The sequence below is a fragment of the Pteropus alecto genome, unplaced genomic scaffold, assembly GCF_000325575.1.
Source record: "Pteropus alecto unplaced genomic scaffold, ASM32557v1 scaffold188, whole genome shotgun sequence".
NCBI classification, from domain to species: Eukaryota; Metazoa; Chordata; class Mammalia; order Chiroptera; family Pteropodidae; genus Pteropus; species Pteropus alecto.
The window spans coordinates 776,673-783,409 of NW_006441954.1; positions in this window are offsets into that span (position 1 = coordinate 776,673).

The following is a 6,737-nucleotide window of genomic DNA, read 5'->3' on the forward strand; positions in this document are numbered from 1 at the left end:
GAAATAAAGGGGTAGAGCTAAGGAAAGAAATGAAGGCTGCCAAGGGATGGGAGTTGAAGCCTTGAGAGTGGATCCTATCATAGAGAGAGAAATCACAGAAAAATAAAAGACTACTTCCTGCCCTAAGACTTAGAAAAAGCCCTCTAGAAAGAGAACAGAAGGTTCAAGAGGCAGCAAAGTAGATTGAAGGAAAACCTCTAGATAGGCACATTCGCCCTCTCCTTTCAGAAGGGCAAACTACCAACAAGGAAGAAAAGCAAGTTCAACTCTGGGTTCTTATGTTCACTATTCTGCTCATTGTAACACAGCCTTATATGGCATCTGGCCTCCATCATCTTGGCAGCAGAAATGGCCACCATCTGTAGTCAGTCAGTCAACAGAGGTCACAGTGGACCCATGTGCAGCATCTGAGTCAGTTCACATAGGCACTTTAATCTGGAGCATGCTGGAAATTCCTTATGACACACCATTAGATATTGTTTCTATAAACTCATAGGCAGTATGGCATCACTTTTCTTTTTATGTGTATTTTTCACTGAGACCCAGTTTCAGCCTGCAATATAGGCTTCTTCTCACTCAAAGAAACATCTAATTTGGTAATGCTGGGGCACTGAAGACATGGTTTGCATCTTAGTATTTTATGAGATGTAAGTGAATGACAGTAGCAGAGCCCATCCATCTTCCTGTATGCGCACACACACATGCACAAGTGTTAATGGAAAGAGATCCTAAGGGACTGCAATATCAGCAAATAGCCTCACCAAGAAACCCACAAACCAATGAACATTTCTAAAGCAGCAGTTAGCCTAGATTTGGTTTCCATGGTAATAAATACTGAATGGAGGTTGGCTTCTACCTAACCTGATGAGACAGATCAGAAATCAGTAAAATACTTCATTTAATGATAAAAAATAGTTACAAAACCAATCACAATGCTCTAACCACTGTCAAAAATAACTGTTTTATGAAATTGTGTCTTTTTATACTGATTAAAAACAGAACAGAAGGCAAATTTACAAAGTCATCAAATAGTACAGTGATTTAGCTAGACCACAACATATCTACATAAATAACAAATGTGATTTGGGGCTGACCCCAAGCCAGTGTACCTGGATTTGGACACCTTAAACAGTGCTTAACCAGAAGGGGCTTAAACAATGACGTCACCAATGGATGTGGTCTTTAGAATGTCAATATTCCCTGAAAAGAATGACCCAAAAGCAGCAAGGCTTTTGTCAACAAATGCTTAAACAAGGAGCACTTCTAGTTTCTCATTATCTAGACCTGAAATTAAACTGTTGTGAGGAAAAAACAACAAGGACATATGTACTTATAGCTGGCAGATGCTTTCTCAAGAACCTATAAGCCAACTTTAAGTTTTTATATATGTTTCTCTTAAGGCTATAGTAAAGACTATAGCCTATGAACATAGTTCTATAACATCTCAGAAATTCATCCTTCCTACTCTACAGAAATCATTTAACTCTAACAAAACCACATGTGCAGAGTAAGCCTGTATTTTTCAAAGTCTGGAATGAGGGAGAGTGGTGAAAAATATTTATTATTAAATGTATCATTCATTGAGCCTTTAATGATTCACTGCACATTTGGTCTGTGTCAAGCATGTTGTTGGATGAACACTCAGTGTACAAATGTGAAAAAGATATAGCCTTTCCAAAAACACTGAATACATGTGAGACAGACTGTGGAACTATTCCTTTCCAGAAACAAAAACAAAACAACTGGCAGGTTTTCTTTTACTGCATTTAACCCTGGGCTAGACACTAGAAAACTATTTTCAGGATGTAAGGATATTTTAATTCTTAATTAAACATATACAGTGACCTGCAGCTCTACTTCAGTTTAAGAAATAAGAATTAAACCAAATCGGTTAAGAAAGAAGTCACAATAAAAACCAAAACAAGTACCATGATAATTAAAAGATCTCCGGTTCCATCTTTATAAAAGTGATCAAAACAAGAAGGGATCTTATAGTTTGGTTTACTGGGCTCACAAGCACTACTAATGCCTAAATGCTGCTACTTCTTCATATACATTCTCTCCTCAAAACTAGCTTTGGACTCACCACGATGTCCAGATGATAACTGTAGTATATCCACAGTCACTGTCCTGTGGTCACTACTTTCTGATATGCTACATGGGAATAAAATTAAGGACTTGCCTAAACCTCAAGTAGAGATGGCTTTTAGCTCCAAGCCAGTGGGGTCACCTTGAAAAAGACCTTTTCCTCTAGGAGCGCAGAGACTATCAGGGAGGGACCTGTATAAACCAATGAATATGATATAAGAAAAGCACCACAAAGAGAGGCATTAATCCTTCAATGGCTTATTTTTGGCCTCAGGATAAAGTCAGAACACCTCCACATGGCATTCAAGGCCCTCTAGACTCTTTGGAATCAAGGCTCCGCCAGCTCTTGAGTCTGATCTCCCTTATCTCCCCTGACTGTCTATGCACCAGCCATACTGTTCTTGCTGAGCTCCCTCTTGCTTCCTGTTCTTACACACTGTGCCCTCTGCCTAGAATGAACTTTCCCTGTTCCTTCATCTGACAGCTCCTAGTGATCTTTCAGATATCAACTTAAGCATCAATTCCAGGAACTGTTAGGTCTTCCTGTCATATGTTTCTCATGGTTCCATACTCTTCTTCTATCATAATTTCTCACTTTAGTGGTTTTAATTTTCAACTGTCTATCAAGCTCAGTGAGGAGTGTGATTAATTCTCACGAGTTACCTCAAATCCCCAATTGTAAGTACTGGGTGTGGCACATAATAAATCTCAAATATTTATTGAATAAATAAAATTTCTGGAGGATAGGTGAGTATAGAAAAGCTAATTAGCATAACATCACTTGATCTTCAGCACAGAGATGCTGTCGCTGATACTAAGGTTTATTGTGGTACAGCAGTGTAACTAAATAAATTACAGATTAATCTGAAAGCCTTTACAGAATGCAGAAATTTCTAAAAGTGGTTCTGTATCTGATTAACTCATTTTCTACCTAGCAAAAGAGTCCCTGAAACTTCTGATGGCTCAGTGAGAACTACAGGGAAAGCACACAAATTTAGACTTCAGACATTTGAAATTTAGGGTAATGCTCACAGTGGACTGAAGTTTCCATGTTTTCTCTAATTGCAAAGATTTAATAAGTAGATGGTAGATATGGTGGATATGCCATGAGGTGAGACACTTTACTAAGCAGAACGCACTAAGTATGTTCAGAGGTATAGTAGATAAAACATTCAGCCAAGAGTCAGAAGAGCAAATTTTTTTAACAGCTCTGCCACTAACTAGCTCTCATTGACCTCTCTTGGTCCCAAACTCCTTACCTGTAAGATGAACAGGTCTGACTGCCTGACCTCCATAGTTGCATCCAAGCCAATCTTTCCCCGAGTCTATGAAAAACATACCCAATTGCATAAAAATAATTAATAGATCAACTATTTTAGCAAATCAAGTCTTCATGGGCCTTTAACACAATGAATGTTCCAAGGAGTTACTGTTACAATACTACTTTTTAAAAATAAAATTTTCGTTACAGAAATATTCTCTGATATTCACGAGATCTCTCTAGAGATTAGGAAGTTTGGCTGAATTTCATAACTGGACTAAATTCATGCATCCTATATAAGTGGGGCATGAGGCAAGAGGGTAATGCTCACAAACATTCTTCATCTCATGTCTGCAGGTTCCGGGGCTAACAAGGAGAAATGGTTTGACAGGAATCAGTTCAAGGAACAGCATCAAGAGTGAAGGCTTCTACTATCCATCCTCTAACAATAAATAGGTTCACCACTACAAAACCTTATAACAAGACAAACAATAACTTTTAAAATCATTTAATCTCTCTAACATAGGAATTTTAAGAAAAACAAAGATAATCTTCACCAATACATATAATAAAAATATCAACTACATCATCCACTAACAGCTGCTAAAATATATGCAATAAAATAATGCAATAAAACTGCCTCAAATTAAGAATAAAAAGAATAAGTGAATCAATCAGTTGGGGAACCGAGATTAGATGTTCATTAATGCGATCACTGGCTTTTTGTTTTGTTTTGTTTTTTTTTCTATATCACCAGCATAGGGAAACACAATTTTCACTGCTTTCTCCTCCTAGCCTAATTACCCTCCAACATTTAGCTTCATTTCCAATCAACATATAAATTTAAAAATGTGAACTAGAAACACTTCTAGAGAGACTATTTCCTTCTTTCTTTCCTTTATTCATTCGTAAGGACAGCATTTATTTCACATTCACTGTATAACTAAAGTAGTTTAAGGTTCCAAGGGAAATCTTATTTTTTAGGCAAAAAATGCAGACCCTAGTCTTAAAATACAATCTATTGATGAGATAAATCAAATATATGAGACAACTAGAAATCATTTCTAAGGATAAGCAAGAATAAGAGAATTCAGTACAATCTGTACATAGACGTGCTGAAAACAAACAAACAAAAAAACATCTCTGGGACAGAGTTAGTTTTGGCAGTTGCCCTGGAATAGATGACATTTGAACTAGATCTTAAATAATTGGTTGGATTTGTTATATTATAAAGTATGAAAGGGCTCCAAAAAGGGGGTAGTGGTGCAGATATCACAAGGACATACAAGGATACTGCAGTCAGCTTGAAGGAACTTCCACGGGACCAACCTGGAACAATTTCAGCCTCATAAAATTAAGTTCAGTAATAAATGATAAACAATTTTTAAAAATAGGAATTCATGAGTCTATACAGATAATAATTTGATAAGTAAATAAATAACTGAGGAATTATTTAGATATTACATAATAACTACTTATAGTATAACGGTGAGGCCACTGATAAATGTGGAAGGAATGCTGGTGCTGGAAATAAAAAAATCATTATTTCACAGTCATTGTGGTAAAGACTGGATCAGGCAAGAACTATCAATAGATACTAATTCAAGAGGAAACTTCATAAGAAAGAGTATATTTGCAAGTCACTGTATAAACTGCTTGCTTATTAGTTGCAAAGGAGAAAAATGAACAGTAATATACAGTGGAGAAATCAGGCAATGCTTGACTGGCTGATCAAAATTGACATGACCAATGAGGAACAGATGGACATCATGTGCCTCCAGATGTGATACCCTGAGGGCAAAACATCACCTGTACAGTATAAGAACCAGGACAAAATAATCTTCATCAACTATGATCAGAGGAAACATCAGACAAACACAATGTGAGGAATGTTCTTTTTTTGGAGCGGGGAGGAGAGGAGGGCAACTATATATAGCAATGTCACAAAAGACAAAAGCTATGGAAATGTTTCAGATTAAAAGAGGCTAAAGAGACATGACAACTAAATGTAACCTCTGACACTAGACTGGATCTTTTGCTGGAGAAAGAAATTGCTCTAAAGATCATCATTAGATCAACTGGCAAAACTTAAATTGGAATGGTAAATTAAAATATTGGAATGGAAATATATACACATATACAAATATAAATACACAGAGATAAAGGAGGAGCACATGTGGCAGCGTGGAGGGGGCCTTCTCTAATCTGGTAATGCTCTATTTCTTGACTCTGTTGGTGGTTACAAGTATATGTTTTATACATTTTTCTCAGACCTCATAATTTTAAAAGTTAAAAAATGAAATGAAAACATACGCATACACACATATACACAAAAAGTGATTTATCTATACAAATGTCAACTGAGATTTATATATGTTGTTGACACTAGAAGGACAGAAATGCAGAGATGGGAATTCTGAATAAAAGAAAATTGAAAACTTTCTCTTTCTCTCTGTGGTATTCACCTTCGGACACTACAGCATCTGCAACGGGCCTCGTTAGCCCCACACAACTGGTAGAAATAACAGAAAGATGTCCAGAATATCAGGTCGATTAATTCCCACCTCAGATTCCTGTGAGCACCATCATTTTTACCCCCTTTATAATAGAAAATTTACTTTATAATAGAAAATTACAGTTTGAAAAGAACTTTAACTCATATTTCATTTTAATCTTTAACTGCTCAACAATACTATCATATGAGTTAGGCAATATGATCATCCTTTCTTTAGATATGTGGGAATAGGCTGGCAATGTTAAGTGTTTTGTTAAAGGTCACAGGCTAATAAATGGATGAGCCAGGATTAAAACCCAGATAAACTGATTCTAAATACAATTTTCTTTTCACTATGTACTCCTTAATCACTGTCAAAAATGGAGACAGAATTAGAAACAAGTTTTATCCAAGGATTTTTTAAGAATGCTCAAATCTACTTTGCCTAAAATAGTATCTGCTACTTTCTACTGTATACCTTTCTAAGAGCCAGGAAATGTGTTAAACATTTTAGATACATTATATCATTTTTTTCTTCAACAATTCCATAAAGTAGGATTTGTTCTCGTTTTATAGTTGAGGACACTGCATCTTATGGAGGCACAGAAACTTTCCCAAGATCACACAATTAATATATGTAAAGCATAGGCTCCACTTCACCAGACTTCCTATTAAAAAAAAATACACACACACACACACACACACACACACACACACACACACACACACACATACACATATATACATATATATATAGATATATATGTTCTGGAATCATGTTGGAACATGTGACTTTAATTATATTCTGAAGTATTCTCATATGCAATTCTCAAATATTTGCAAGAGTGCAAGGAAAAGAGAAATCAGACTGAATGTTAATGCTTCAGAGGAAAG